We start from the raw sequence: 17,058 nt of genomic DNA on the forward strand, positions 1-17,058 counted from the left end.
TTTTTACTTATTTAGGAGAACTTGGTTGAGAATTACATAATAGAATTACTGATTTATGTATCAGTTTTCAAAGTGGCTGAAAACTAAACCTTTAGAACCTAAAAATACCCACTGAACTTAAGTACCTAACAATTTCTTCAATGCCATTTTGGAATAAAAGTTTTGTATTGGGCCATTATATCAGCTAATATACAAGATCAAAATAATAATGGCTTAAAAAAGATAGAAATTTATTTCCCCTTCATGTAAAAACCCAATTCTTACTGGCTCTCCACTAGCAGAGAGAGAGAGAAAGTTAAGAAAGCCCTGGAAATTGCACAAATCCCATTGACCAAAATTTGGCTGTCCTTAGGTACAAGGGAGATTGAAAAATCTAGCATTTCTCTGGGTAGTAATGTGTTCAGAAAAAAAAAAAATTGCTATTATGGAAGGAAAGGAAAACATACTGGAAAATAACCAAGTGTCTGCCACAGTTGGAGAAAAGTTTTGGAATGAAGAGCTACACTTTAAAATAATGATATCTGCTCATTTAGAAAGATTTTGTTTTCCTCAAGTCGAAAGTTTATCTTAATCAGTGTCTAACTAGATAAGGCAATCTAATCCCGTGATAGTCAGTGTACTATGACTAGAACCATATTTTAAAATACCATGAAAAGATACATGACTATGCTAGGCCCAGAGGCTCTTGTTTTTTGTGTGTCAAAAAACACTCTCCATGCATGTGCATGAGCGCGTACACACACACACAGAATTTGGCAAACATGAAGCCCATCTGTGGAATAGGGTGGGAAGTTGGGGAAAGTGCCTATGCACATCAGATTCAGAAAACTTGAACAATGGAAGATTAAAACTTTTGAACCATTCAAAAGATCTATTATTCTATAATATTCTTATGCAGAGCAATTAGAGGTATTTAAAAAGATGCTGTTTGCATGTGAACAACTCTTTTTAGGCAGTTTTGTTGAAATATATTCAAATACAATACAATCCATCCAAAGTGTGCGATCAGTGGATTTTAGTGTGATCACAAGAGCTGTACATTCATCACCACAATTAATTTTTAGAACATTTTCATTACTCCAAAAAGAAAGACCTCATACCCCCTTGGAAGTCACCTCTCAGTCCCTCTATCCTTCTGCAGCTCTACATAACTACTAATCTAATTCTGGCTCTATAAATTTGTTTGTATTTACATTTTATGTAAATGGAATCATACAACAGGCAGTACTTTGTGTCTGGTTTCTTTCACTTAACAATGTTTTTTAACTTTTTTTTTTTTAATTAGGCTGTAAGTTTACAGAAAAGTCATGTAAAAACTACAACAACATTCCCATATACCCCTCTATTATTGACACTGCATTAGTGTGGTGCTTTTGTTACAATTGAGGAAAGAATATTGAAATATTATTGTTAACTATAGTCCATACTTTACATTAGGTGTATTTTTTCCCCAGATACCACCCTATTATTAACACCTTGTAATAGTATCATACATTTGTTATAATTCATGAAAGAACATTCTTAAATTTGTAGTATTAACCATAGTCCATTGTCCACAACAAGGTTCACTGTGTTATACAGTCTCATATTTTATCTTCTAACTTTCCTTCTAGTACAATACACAATCTAAAATTTCCCCTTTCAACCACATTCACCAACATAATTCACCACCGTTAATTACACTCACAATAATGTGCTACTATCACTACTATCCATTTCCAAATATTTACAATCAACAGAAAAAGATTTTATGCACAAAAGAGTATCAGCTCCCCTTTCTCTACCCCCATTCTATCACCTGGTAACCTATATTCTAAATTCTAACTCTATAAGTTTGCTTATTTTAATTAGTTCATATCAGTGACATCATACAATATTTGTCCTTTTGTGTCTGGTTTATTTCACGCAACATAATGTCCTCAAGGTTCATCCATGTTGTTGCATGCATCAGGACTTCAATTCCTTCTTTCTTTATTTTTTCTTTTTTTTTTTTCTTTTTTTTTTTTTTTATTCTTTTTTCAGTTTGAGGCCTTTTTCTTTTTCTTTTTTATTTTAAATGCAATTTTATTGAGATATATTCACACACCATATAATCCATCCAAAGTATACAATCAATGTCTCAGTGTCATCATATAGTTATATATTTATCACCACAATCAGTTCTAGAACATTTTCATTATATACCCCAAAAATAATAAAAAGAAAAAAGAAAACCCAAAACATCCCACACCCTTTATCCCCCTCTGTTATTTATATTATTTTTTGTCTTTATTTTATTACTACTCTGCCCATACACTGGATCCAGAGAGTGTCAGTCACAAAGTTTTCACAATCATGCAGTCACATGATAAAAGCTACACAGCTATATAATCATCATCAAGAATCAAGGCTACTGGATTACAATTCAACAGTTTCAGGTATTTCCTTCTAGCTATTCTAATATACCAGAAACTAAAAAGGAATATCTATGTAATGCATAAGAATAACCTCCAAAATGATCTCTGGACTCTATTTGAAATCTCTTAGCCACTGAAACTTTATTTTGTTTCATTTCTTTACCTCCTTTTGGTCAAGAAGGCATTCTCAATCCCACAATGCCAGGGCCAGGCTCATCCCTAGGAATCATATTCCATGTTGACAGGGAGACTTACACCCCTGGGAGTCATGTCCCACATAGTGGGGAGGTTAGTGAGTTAATTTGCACTAGTGAATGAGTGTTCCTATTGCTTCACTTCCTCTTCAACACTTGTAGTTTTCTGTTTAATAGTGTCCATTCTAGTAGGTGTGAAGTGATATCTCAATATGGTTTGGATTTGTATTCCCTAATATCCAGTGAGGTTGAGCATCTTTTCATGTGCTTTTTAGCCATTTGTATTTCATCTTTGGAAAATGTCTGTTTGAGTCTTGCCAACTTTTCGATTAGGTTGTCATTTTTTCTTTATATATTCTGGATATTAAACCCTTTTCAGATATGTGATTTCCAAATATTTTCTCCCATTGAGTAGGCCGCCTTTTTACCTTTTTGACAAAGTCTTTTGATGCACAAAAGTATTCAGTTTTCAAGAGGTCCCATTTATCTATTTTTTCTTTCACTGCTTGTGCTTTGGGTATAAAATCTAAGAAACTGTCGCCTACCACAAGATCCGAAAGATTCTCCCCTACATTTTCTTCTAGGAATTTTATGGTCCTGACTCATATTTAGGTCTTTCGTCCATTTTGAGTTAATTTTTGTTTAAGTTGTGAGATAAGGGTCCTCTTTCATTCCTTTGCATATGGATATCCAGTCTTCCCAGCACCATTTCTTGAGGAGACTCTTCTGTCCCAATTGGGTTGACTTGGTGGCACTGTCAAAAATCAATTGGTTGGAAAAAAGGATCTAAGATGGCAGCATAGAAAGGAGTGGAAGCTAAAGAGTCCCCCTGGAACAACTAAAAAAAAACAGAAACAACTAGTAAATAATCCGGAATAACTGCGGGGGGGACAAACGTGACCATCCACTCATCATACTCCAACCTGAATTGGGAGGAATGCCCGAGATCACAGCATAAAATCTGTAAGTAAAAACTGTGGATCCAAGCCAGGATACCCCTCCCCCCACAGCCTGAGCGCAAAGTCTCATGGAGCCAGAGAGAAGCTCTCTCCAAGCAAGCGAATATAGCTCAGCTGAGCTCCAACTGGGGTTTTAATTAGTGAGAGTGAACTTCTTACTACCAACTATGAATCCCCAACAAGCAGACACAGGCTTTGGGTGACAACTGAACTTGGAGAGCCGCAGGGTCACCGTGGACTAGCCCTGAACGGAAGTTTCTGTTCCTTTTTCAGCTCAGTGGAGAAAGCCTCAGCCATTTTCAGCTCCCAGTGCTCTGACCCAGACAAGGGTGGAGATAGCACAGGTGGCGAGAGACCATTGAAATGCTAATGACCTCCCCCTAGGGGGTCTGTGTTCTCTAAGAGGAAAAGGGTGGGGCCCAGCTCTACTACCAGCCTTCTATTCAGAACCAGACCCCAAAGCCTTGAGGAAAACAACCACAGGCCACACTTCCTTGCACCAGTCTAGAATTATAGGCTGACAGGCACCACCTGCTGGGCAGAAAAGCACAGTGACCTGAGGCCTCACAGGGTGTACCAATTTTCGAAGACAACACCCTCAGGGAAATTGGATACTGATATTTCTTCCTTCTGGTCTCAGCCCGTTCTGGTCTGGGAAAACCTGATTGGGGTAACCAAGGAAACCATACATAGACAACAGAAAACTACAACCTACACTAAGAACAATGAAGTTATGGCCCAGTTAAAGGAACAAACTTACACTTCAACTGAGATACAGGAATTGAAACAACTAATAATTAGTCAATTCAGAAAGTTTAGGGAAGATATGCCAAAAGAGCTGAACCATATAATGAAAGCACTGGACATACATAAGGTAGAAATTGAAAGTTTGAAAAACCAACTGGCAGAATCTATGGAAATGAAAGGCACAGCACAAGTGATGAAAGACACAATGGAAACATATAACAGCAGATCTCAACAGACAGAAGAAAACACTCAGGAACTGGAGGACAAGGCACTTGAAAGCCTATACACAAAAGAAAAGATAGAGAAAAGAATGGAAAAATATGAGCAACAACTCTGGGCACTTAAGGACAAAAGAACAACATCTCTGGGCACTTAAGGAACATCTCTGGGCACTTAAGGAAAAGAAAGAATTTACGTGTCACTGGTGTCCCGGAAGGAGGAGAGAAGGGAAAAGGGGCAGAAGCAATAATAGAGGAAACAATCAATGAAAATGTCCCATCTCTTACAAAAGACATAAAATTGCAGATCCAAGAAGCACAGCTTACCCCAAACAGAACAGATCTGAATAGGCCTACACCAAGACACTTAATAACCAGATTATCAAACATCAAAGATAAAGAGAGAATCCTGAAAGCAGCAAGAGAAAAGTGATCCATCACATACAAAGGAAGCTTGGTAAGATTATGTGTGGATTTCTCAATAGAAACCATGGAGGCAAGAAGGATGTGGGGTGATATATTTAAGATACTGAAAGAGAAAAACCACTGACCAAGAATCCTATATCCAGCAAAACTATCCTTCAGATATGAGGGAGAGCTTAAAATATTCTCTGACAAACAGACAATGACAGAGTTTTTGAACCAGATACCTGCTCTACAGGAAACACTACAGGAAACACTTCAGACAGAAAGGAAAAGATGGAATTAGAGGTTTGGAAAACAATTTTGGGAGATAGTAGCACAGCAATGTAAGTACACTGAACAAAGATGACTGTGGATATGGTTGAAAGAGGAAGGCTGGGACCATGTGGGACAACAGAACAAAAGAAGAACAATAAAGACTGGGATGGTGTAACTCAGTGAAACCTAGGTTGCTTAACAATTGTAATAAAAGGTACAAATATGTTTTTACATGAGGTAGAACAAATGAATGTCAACATTGCAAAGTGTTAAAAATAGGGTAGGATTGGGGGGAAAATACAATCAATGCAAACTAGAGGCTATAATTAACAGAAACATTGTATTATGCTTCCTTTAATGTAACAAAGGCAATGTACCAAAGCTAAATGCCTATGGAGGGGGGTAAGGTATAGGGGAAGGGTATGGGACTCCTGGCATTGGTGATGTTGTCTGACTCTTTATTCTACTTTAGGTTAGTGCTATCTTTCCTTTTATCGCTTTCTAGCTATCAAGTTTTGTTTTTTGTTTGTTGTTTTTCTCTCTTTCCCTTTTCTTTTTCTTTTGTCTCTCTGCCTTCTTTGACTCTTGCTCCATCTTTGTGGAAGAAATGGAGATGTCCTTATATAGAGAGTGGCAATGGTGCTCAATACATAAATACATGACTATATGGGAAACCAACAATTGTTTACTTAGACAGAATGTATGGTGTGTGAACAAAACCATCTTAAAAGAAATGGGTTGATGAAGAAACCTTGAAGACACTATATTGAGTGAAATAAGACAGATACATAAAGGCAAATATTGCAGGATCTCACTGGTATGAACTAATTATAATATGTAAACTCATAGACATGAAATATAAGTTACCAGGATATAGAAATGAGCATAAAGAATGGGGAGCGGTTGCTTATTATGAGCCAAATGTTCAACTAGGGTGAGCTTAAACATTTGGAAGTGGACAGAGGTGATGGTAGCACGTTGTGACAATAACTAACAGTGCTGAATGATGTGTGAAGGTGGTGGAAAGGGTAAGCTCAGAGTCACATATGTTACCAGAAGGAAAGTTGGAGGTTAAAAGATGGAAATGTATAAAACAGTAAATCTTGTGGTGGACAATGTCCGTGATTAACTATACAAATATTAGAAATCTCTCTCATGAACTAGAACAAATGTATGACACTATAACTAGAAGTTAATAATAGAGAGGCATATAGGGAAAAAATATATAACTATTGCAAACTATATACTACAGTTAGTAGTATTTTAACATTCTTTCACCAATAGTAACAAATGTACTATACCAAAACTATGAATCAATAATGGAGGGGAGCGTGGTTATGGGTATGGGAGGATGTGAGTTTCCCTTTTTTTTTTGTCTTTATTTCTTTTCTGGAGTAGTGAAAATGTTCTAAAAATTGAAAAAAAATTAATTGTGTTGATGGATGCACAGCTGTATGGTGGTGCCATGGGCAATTGATTGTACACTTTGGATCTTTGGATAGTTGTATGGTATCTGAATGATCTCAATAAAAAAAATTAAAGTGAAAAAGAACAAAGTAAAAAAGAAAAAAAATCAATTGGTCATACATGGACAGACACTTCTGTAGAGGAAATACAAATGGCTCAAACACAGGGAAAGATGTTCAACTTCACTAGGTATTAGGGAAATGCAAATCAAAACCACAATGAGATATCATCTCATAACTACTAGAATGGCCATTATCAAAAAATCAGAAAACTACAAGTGTTGGAGAGGATGTGGAGAAAAAGGTACATTTATTCTCTGTTGGTGGGAATATAGGATGGTGCAACCACTCTGGAAGGCAGTTTGGTGGTTCATCAGGAAGCTAAGTACAGAATTGCCATATGATCCAGCAATCCCATTACTAGATACATACTCAGAGGAACTGAAGGCTAGGACATGAATGGACACTTGTACACCAATGTTTATAGCGGCGTTATTCACAATTGCCAAGAGATGGGAACAGCCCAAATGTCCATCAACGAATGAGTGGATAAACACACTGTGGTATATATACACGATGGAATATTACAGAACTGTAAGACAGTATAAAGTGATGGCACATGCAACAATGTGGATGAAACTTGAGGACATTATGTTGCGTGAAATAAGCCAGGAACAAAAGGACAAATACTGTATGGTCTCACTAATGTGAACTAATAATAATGAGCAAACTCTGAGTATTGAAGTTAAGAACACAGGTTATCAGGAGGTACAAAGAGGGTAGAGATTGGACATTTGATGCTGAAGGAGTACAGAATGTTCAACAGGATTGATTGTAAAGAACCAGAAATGAATAGCACAATGCTATCTGATGGGAGCACAATATTGTAAGTATAATGAACAAAGCTGAGTGTGAGTATGGTTGGAAGAGGAAGGTAGGGGGATATATGACACCAGAAGGAAAGGTAAAGGATAAAAACTGGGACTGTATAACTTAGCAAAACCTAGAGTGGACAATGATGGTGATTAAATGTAGAAATGTAAGAAAGGTTTTACATGAGGGAGAACAAGTGAATGTCAACATTAAAGGTGTTGAAAATGGGATGGTATATGGGAAAAAATATGATCAGTGCAAACTAGGGTCTATAGTTAACAGTAACATTGTAATATTCTTCCATTAATTGCAACAAAGGCAATATACCAAAGCTAAATGTCAATAGAGGGGGATATAAGGGAGGGGTATGGGATTCTTGGTGGTGGGTGGTAGTGTTTCTCCTTTTTTATCTTTTTCCTTCTTTATTGTTTTTTTTTTTTTTCCCCTCTTCTTTCTTTGTGGAAGAAATGGAAATGTTCTCATATAGATTGTGGTGGTGAATGCATAACTGTGTGATTATACCAGGAGCTATTGATTGTTCACTTAGGATGGATTGTATGGTATGTGAATAAAACTGTTTAAAAAATAAACAGAAAGATATAAGTGCTGGAGAAGATGTGGAGAGAGAGATATACCTATTCACTGTTGGTAGAGAAGTAGAATGGTGCAGTTCCTCTGGAGGACAGTGTGGTGGTTCCACTGGAGTCTAAGTATAGGGTTGCCATATGATCCTGCAACCCCATTATTTGGTATATATTTGGAAGAACTGAAAGCAGGGACACAAATAGGTATTTGCACACTGGTGTTTATGGTGGCAGTATTCACGATTTTTAGTGGATGGAAGTGGCCTAAGGGTGCATTGAGGGGTGAATGGAAGGACAAACTGTGGTGTATACATACAATGGAACACTGGGCTGTCTACAAGAAGGAATGAAGTTGTGAGGCAGGCAACTAGGTGAATGAATCTTGAGGACATTATGTGAAATAAGCCAGAAACGAAAGGACATATATTGTAAGGCCTCACTAATATAAACTAACTATAATGAGCAAATGCTGAGAATTGAATTTGACAGCATAGGTTATCGGGGATAGAATATGGGCAGAGATTGGGCAATCAATGATGCAGGAGTACAGAATGTTCATTAAGGCTTATTGTAAAGGTTCCTAGATTGTAAGCTCTTACAGCAGTCAGATCTACTCCTGAGTTTTAACTATTATTTAAGAGATGTTTATTTGGTGCAAAAATTATATTCTCTGTAGCACACTGTCTAATTTAACCTGTATGGTCAGTTTATTTAAACAACATAATTACATGGAACCTAAAATAGGGAATGAGATCTTGTTATACTGTACAGGTTAATGTAATGCCCCTATAGATCCCAGAATATGTGTGTGAGTGTGTGTGTGTGTGTGTGTGTGTGTGTGTGTATGTATGTATGTATACATGCAAAGACCCCTTGAGGGACTGCGGAAAATGTGGAAATATTAAACTTCCCCACCTGGGGAATTCCTGATAATCTCACAAACATTAGTGACTCCCAATCTAAAAAGTCAAGCCCTTGATCCTGGGGCTTACCCTTACGAAACCTATTCCTGCAAAGGAGAAGTTAAGCCTACTTTTAATTATGCCAAGAGTCACCCCCAGAGAACTTTTTTGTTGCTCAGATGTTGCCTCTCTCACTCAGTCAACTCTGCAGATTGACTTACTACCCTTCCCCCTACATGGGACATGACTCCCAGGGGTATAAGTCTCCCTGGAAATGTGGGACATGACTCCCAGGGATAAGCCTGGCCCTGGCATCATGGGATTGAGAATGCCTTCATGATCAAAAGGGGGTAAAGAAATGAAACAAAATAAAATTTCAGTGGCTAAGAGATTTCAAATAGATTCAAGAGGTCGTTCTGGAGGTTATTCATATGCATTATATAGATACTCCTTTTTAGTTTCTTGTGTATTAGAATAGCTAGAAGGAAATACCTGAAACTGTTGAATTGTAATCCAGTAGCCTTGATTCTTGATGATGATTGTATAACTGTATAGCTTTTATCATGTGACTGTGTGATTGTGAAAACCTTGTGACTGACACTCCCTGGATCCAGTGTATGGGCAGAGGAGTAATGAAGACAAAAATATATATAAATAGGAAAGGGGGATAAGGGTTATGGGATATTTTGAGTGTTCTTTTTCGTTTATTTTTATTTTTTCTTTATTTTGGAATAATGAAAATGTTCTAAAATTAATTGTGGTGATGAATGCACAACTGTATGATGATACTGTGAGCCATTCTTTGTATACTTTGGATGGATTATATGGTGTGACTATATCTCAATAAAATTGCATTTTTTAAAAAGAGAGAGAATGGGGGTTGTTAGTGTTCTCTGTGTGGTTTTATATTATTTTTGCAGCTATCCTGTAAGTTTGAAATTATTTCAAAATTAAAGAGAGAAAGCGGAGTTTCTAGAAAAGCGAAAAGCAGTCTGCAACCTTCAGGCCATATTCATACCAAGCAAATTGTAATAATTACAACATTCATTGAATGCTTACCTTGTACCAGGCACCGGGCTAAGCATTTTGTAAACCATTATCTCATTCACAAGATCTTTGTGACAGAAATACTTTCATTATCATCTTAATGAGTGAATATACTGTAGCACAAAGTTTAAATAACTTCCCAAAGTCACTCCAAGTCTGCATTATTTGAACCTAAGTATGTAAAACTTAGGAGCCCTCTTTCTGAGTCACCAGCTATGTAGTTTCTTGGTCTAATTTCAATTTTAGCTTTTCCACCCATGCAACAAAGAAGCAGGATGCAAAATTATTCAGAGAAAATAGCTTATAGCCTCCTTTTCTTTGATAAACAATGAATTGTTAAGCTGGGTCAGAAATTCCTTAGAATCTGGAGTTAGAAAGTACTAACTTCAATGCCATAAATTGTGACTGTGTAAGTGGTATGAATTTTCTGGTTTTTTGAGAAGTCCTGGTTTCTCAACAACAGCACTACTGCCATGTGGGGCCATATAATTCTTCATTGTGGGGGGGCTGTCCTATATATTGTAGGATATTTTTCAGCATCTCTGACCTTTACCCACTAGATACCAGTCACACCCCTACCCAGTTTTGTCAAGCAAAAGTGTCTCCAGAAATTGTCCCTGGTTGAGAATCACTGATTCAAGTAAAAGAGCTGGTGTAACAGTGAAGTCTGTTTAACTTTGTAGAATCATAGAATGATGGTCCTGGAAGAGACAGGTGAGGAGACTGAGTATGTGTAAAGAGGTTGAAGTCCTTGCCCAAATCACCAAGGTACTTAAGAGAAGAGTTGGGTAGTAAAGCCAGGCACTTCCTTTTTCTAGAATTGGTGATCTAGACTTTGGTATCTGACATTTTTACAGTAAATTGAATTTAATACTGTGGCTACAGTAGCCAGTGATATTTTTAAAGAATATTTCAGATCATACTACTCACCTGTTCTAAACCATCTAGTGACTTCGTGTTACCTGTAGAAAGGATTCAAAGACCTAGCCATGGCCCATAATATCCTATGTAATGTGACTTGTGGTTACCTCTTCCAGCTCATTTCCTAACCCTCTTCTCTATCGCCTTTCTCTTGCCATACTGGTTTTCTTGGCATTCCTTTGAACATCCCATGCATGCTCCCATCTTCGCATTTTCTTTACTCTGTGCCAGAAATCTTATTTTCCTGGACATTCCAGTGGCTTGCTTCTTCACTTCCTTCAAGCGTTTGCACAAATATTTCTTTAGCAGGCAAGCTTTCCCTGTCTAAATAGGACCTTCCCCCAGCCCTTTCATTTTCTATTCTGAACTTGATCTACTTTTTCAGGGTTGGAGGTGGGAGAGAAGATTATGCCTCTGCAACCAAGCTGGGCCAGGCCAAGGTCTACAATACCCTGGGACTCCTAGGTTCCAGGACTCATCCTGTTGAAGCCCTATTACCTAATGCAATTGGGAATTGATCTATTAACCAAAAATGTCAGTAAAAGTGGGGATCACCCTGAGTGATAATATACTAAATACTTTAACTTAAGCATATAAACATGCATTTGTTCACCAATCTTTTGATACACTCAAGGCCTTTTAATTGGGCATGATTTTACTGATTAGTATTTCATATCCTCTTTCTTACAGAAATGACATCCATAATCCATCTTCAATGATTTTCACTTTTGGTCTCTTTTAAAGCAAAGGAAAAACTTAAGGAGGCTTACAAAATAATTGAGTGCAGATTTCAAATATTCTGTAACTGAAATGCTTTTAAAAAGTGCTTGCTCCTAGTGCTCACAGACTATTCCCAGTCCACTCAAGGAAAAATGTCTACAACAATAAAAATATCATGCCCAGAATTGGTGTTAGGAGTTGGAAATGATCAATTCTTATTCATTCTTTATTGTCAGCCTTATGTTGCATTGAATAATTACTTCTAGCTTTATGTATGTTGCACACTCACTGGGTAGGTCATGATAACTTTGTGAGCCTCAGTTTCCCTACCTGTAAAGTAGAAATTATAATTATCTACTTGGAGGATTCTTTTTTTCTTTCTTTGGATGAAATGAGAGTCTGTGACATCAAATTTTACAATACAGATGCAAGATACGAGTGATTAGAAAGCTGTCTCACAGAACACCAAGGATAAAGAAAAGATCCTAAAAGCTTTCAGAAAGAAAAAACAGGTAACTCACAGAACAAGAATTGGATTGGATTTATAAGAGAAACTGTGAATGTTGGGGAACAATGGAGCAGTGCTATCAGAGTCCTTCAAAGTTCTCACTGCCTCCAACCTTGATGCAGGTAATCTGCAAAAGAAGCTGGTGCCCTTCATCATGGAGCTGCATACATGTCTGGCCCAGAACTTGGAGAAGCTGATGAAGGCATGTGCTGGAGTTGCTGCAGCACTGACTGCTACCCCACAACAAGGCAAGACAACAGATCAGTAACAACTTTCATGAGCTGCAGCGTTATCTCATACTTACAATGACCAGAAGAGTTTATTGGCTGCTTTTTCACTTCAGCTCTCCAAAACTGTGAAAATTTCTGTTGTGGCCAAACTTAACCCAAAACCATGCAAAGAAAGGAATTTTGGGAAGCATAGTTCAGCTTAACTAATCCAACACTATAAGACTACCACAAAAAAAGACAAATCAAAATCCAGGAAAAACAAAAATCTGGACAAGAAAATCAGGTTTCTAATACAAAGCCTACTAAGAGTTGGTATGGTTTTGAGCAATTGATAAAACACAGATAAAAATTTTTTCTTTTGATATTTGGAGCATTCTCCTGAGAAGAGCACATAGGTTTGGGAACCTGGGATTTCTTCTATGTAAGTCCATTCATATTGTTTTGTTCTTTCCATACTGAATAATAGTTGCATAATAAAAATATTGTAGATGCTATTTATTAGTTCTTAATGATTTACATTAACTTGGGAGACCTAATTTTAGCTATAAAACAGAAGTAATGTAACAGTAGAGCTGATAGTACTGACAAAATTTGTTAATTGAAGGCAAGAGGAATTAGGAATTCTTCCTTTTAATTAGGAGGAATTAAAAAGTATTTAAGGAGAGTCACAATGCCTTGCCCCTGGCAGGTCAGTCAGCTCCTGGATCTATTGGCTGTTATGCTCATCGAGCTGAGAACCCTGCATTTGTTCAGAATCAGTTCGGTGACCAAATGGGACAAAGGTTCCTAAGAAGCAAGGAATCCGACTGCCCAAAGTTCTAGAGTCCTTGCAGGACAGGTAAACATGGTAATCGAGCCTTTTCTGGCCTCTAGACTCTTAGTCCAGAGGCTTGGCAACTGGGTTTTTCTCTATTCTGCTGGCACTCCAGACCCTCAGAGCCTTGAAAAGCTTCAAAGAGAGAAATAGTTTCCAGTTCCAAGTCTGGACACCTGCTGGGTGCCTTTGGTGCTTCATGAAGAATATTTCTAGATATATCGCAGACATTAAGCCTTTGCCTCCCAATATAAAAGATAGACTGATAAAAATAATAAGCACGCAGGGACAGATAACAGATTCAAATATAAATGAGATTTTACATCCTCATATCCAAACTTTAGATCTACAGAGCTGTGATATTACAGATGCTGCTCTCCTGCACCTGCATAACTACAGAAAACTGAAGAAATTAAATTTTAATTCTTCAGAAGAAAACAGAATGTCCGTAACTTCTGAAGGAATAAAAGTTGTGGCCTCATCTTGTTCATACCTGCCTGAAACTTCTTTGAAAAGATGCTGCAGTCTCACTGATGAAGGAATCCTTGCTCTCACACTCAATTGCTGGCTGCTAAAGATAATTGATTTGGGTGGCTGCCTAAGTATTATGGATTTGTATTAGGAGAAAACTGCCCATTTTTGCAGTGTGTTGACTTTTCAGCTACTCAGGTATCTGACAATGGTGTGGTCGCACTTGTGAGTGGACCTTGTGCCAAGAAATTAGAGGAGATTCATATGGGACATTGTGTGAATCTCACTGGAGTCTGTGGAAGCTGTCCGTCTTTTCTGTCCTCAGACATGTAGTTTACTCTTCCAAGGATGCCCCCAGATAACAGATCCCACTTCCAATCACATCCCCCTCATCATTTCATGTATCTCCCAGCTGCAAGTCCCTTGATTCAAGCAAATGCATCTCTTCTGGATAGTGACTAGTATTTCTCTCTGTTGGAGATTGAATCATATCCCCCACAAAAGTCATTTTCATGATTCAACCCTTGGTCCTGTGGGTATGAACCCATTTGTAAATAGGACCTTTGAAGATGTTAGTTGAGGTGAGCCCAGAGTAAATGAGGGTGAGCCTTAGTCTAGCATGGCTGAAGTCTTGATAAGTAGAGAAAATTGGACACAGAAAGGGAAGCTATGGGAGAAGCAAGGAGCTGGAAGTCCACGAAACCCACAAGAGAAAGGTGAAGACACTACCATGTGTATTGCCATGTGTTGAAAAGCCAACATACTCTCAAAATTGCCAGCCAGCCAGAAGAGACCAAACCTAGGAGTAAGCAAGCCTTCTGGCCTCTGAATTGTAAGCCAATCAATTCCTGTTGTGAAACAAAACAAAACGACAAAAAAAATTTAAGGATGCTAAAGTCTTCATCTTACCTAGTGGAGCATCAGGAAATATATCTTGAACATGTCAAGAAATGGAGGTTTAAGTACAACAGAAGTCCTTTTAAACTAATCTCCACCTAACTAATTTGGAATACTAACAATTCTATTTATTCTTGTTCTCCATTCTGTCTGTGACATAATCCTGATGGATGGCCATGACACAATTGCTCACAGCTAGTGAATAATCTGTAGTATCTACTTGCATTTCTGCTTTCATCAGTTTATACTTATCAAGCATTAGTTCTGGTTTGTTCCCAAGCTTGTCAATACCAGTTATACCTGTCATTGAAATTGCATAATTTAAGCATTGTGTAAAGTGTTAATATATGGATATATAAAGATAGTTTTATCAGTTAAAATTCAGGTACACTTTGAAAAGACTCAAAGTGAGACAGTAATAAAACTGCTATTGAATTAGCTGTGGGAAAAACAATTACATGAGAAAAAAGTGTGCCAGTTTGAATGTATTATGTCCCCCAAAACGCCATTATCTTTGATGTAATCTTGTGTGGTCAGCTGTATCAGTGTTGATTAGATTGTAATTCTTTGAGTGTTTCTGTGGAGATGCGCCCCACCCAACTGTGGGTAATAACTCTAATTGGATAATTTCCATGGAGGTGTGGCCCCACCCATTCAGCATGGGCCTTGATTAGATTACTGGTGCACTATATAAGTAAGATTAGACAGAAAGAGCGAGCTTGCTATAGCCAAGAGGGACACTTTGAAGAAAGCATAGTTGCTGCAGATGAGACACATTTTGAAGATGGCAGTTGGAAGCAGACTCTTGCTCTGGAGAAGATAAGAGAGGACAAATAACCCAAGTGCAACTAAGAGTGACATTGAGGAACTGTGGCCTAGAGAGGAACATCCTGGGAGAAAGCCATTTTGAAACCAGAACTTTGGAGCAGATGCCAGCCACGTGCCCTCCCAGCTAACAGAGGTTTTCCGGACACCATTGGCCATCCTCCAGTGCAGTTATCTGATTGCTGATGTGTTAACTTGGACACTTTATGGCCTTAAGAGTGTAACTGTGTAACCAAATAAACCCCCTTCTATAAAATCCAATCCATCTCTGGTGTTTTGCATTCCGGCAGCATTAGCAAACTATAACAAACAGTGTGAAAGTATGAAAAATTAATGCACAGGTTACTTTGCAAGTGTGTTTTAGTTCTCAGTGCACTTTGAAGAAACCAAACTGGGTATCACACAAAAAAAAATACATTATGGGTGTGGTTTACAAAGATGAAGTATGTGGAACTCCAAATATTGAATCTAAATTCAAAGAAAAGGCCCTAGCGTTATTGAAAGATAGAGAAAATGAACAATGTTTTAAGTTAAATAAGATGTATTTTCTTACGATTCTCCACATTAATCAGTTTATCAATTACCCAGTCAATTGCTGGCCCTGATTAAGATAGCTCTAGAGACTTCTATTCCACGTTAGTAATAAAGGTAACCAATAGTGTTTGGACTAGCAAAAATGGAAAGGAAAAGGAGAGGGGGAAGGTAGGGGGTATGATATTGTAAATAAATTAATTTTTCATCTTTGGTAATAGGAAGTCAATGGCTTAAAATTAATAAAAAATTGTTGTAAATAACTGTTTCAAGTTATTGAGGTAAGTGTTTATCTAGAAGTAAAACTAGAAATGGTTAAAGTTGGTTCCTTCTGGAGAAAGGGACAGAATAGAAGTGAGACTACCAGATCTTCCCTTTTAATTTTATACACTTGTGTGTACTATTTGAAAATTTTTTACCATATTCTTGAATTGCTTTTACTATGTTAAAAAGCAACACTTTTAATAATACTTTAATTAGAGAAGTTGTAGGTTTAAAGAAAAATCATGTGTAAAATAGAAGGTTCCCATATACCACCCTATTATTAACACCTCGCATTGTTGTGTTACATTTGTTACAACTGATGAAAACACATTTTTATCAGTTACCTATTAACTATAACCACAGTTTCATTTAGGAGTCACTGTTTATATTGTGCAGTTCCATGGATTTTTTAGTTTTTATTCTATTAACATTTATATAAACTAAAATTTCCCTTTTTAAGCATGTTCAAATATGTAATTTAATAAAAAAAAAAAGTCCAGATAAAAAGCAAGGTTAGTTTCTTCAATTTCATTCTTCTTTTCCAAGAATGACCCAATCAGATGCCTTCAAAGCCAGATAGGTATATCAGTCAGGGTTCTACCAGAGAAAGAGATCCAGTAGATCTACATGTAGCTGTACCTATACCTACACCAATACCTAGCTATCTAAATAGGTAGGTAGGTGGATGATGATGAAGATAGATAGATAGATAGACAGACAGACAGACAGACAGACAGACAGACAGATAGATAGATAGACAGACAGACAGATAGATAGACAGACAGACAGAGAGAGAGATGTATTTCAAGG

At 37.4% G+C, this 17,058-nt stretch overlaps 1 protein-coding gene and 1 pseudogene across 2 annotated transcripts in view; both read left to right on the forward strand.

Moving 5' to 3' along the window:
• MIPOL1 (mirror-image polydactyly 1) overlaps nucleotides 1-17,058 on the forward strand; it is a 521,065-nt gene that overhangs the window by 3,493 nt on the left and 500,514 nt on the right. The window lies entirely within an intron of this gene.
• Nucleotides 13,069-15,152, forward strand: LOC119532442 (annotated as a pseudogene).

Source organism: Choloepus didactylus, chromosome 4 (genome assembly GCF_015220235.1).
Source record: "Choloepus didactylus isolate mChoDid1 chromosome 4, mChoDid1.pri, whole genome shotgun sequence".
Taxonomy (NCBI): domain Eukaryota; kingdom Metazoa; phylum Chordata; class Mammalia; order Pilosa; family Megalonychidae; genus Choloepus; species Choloepus didactylus.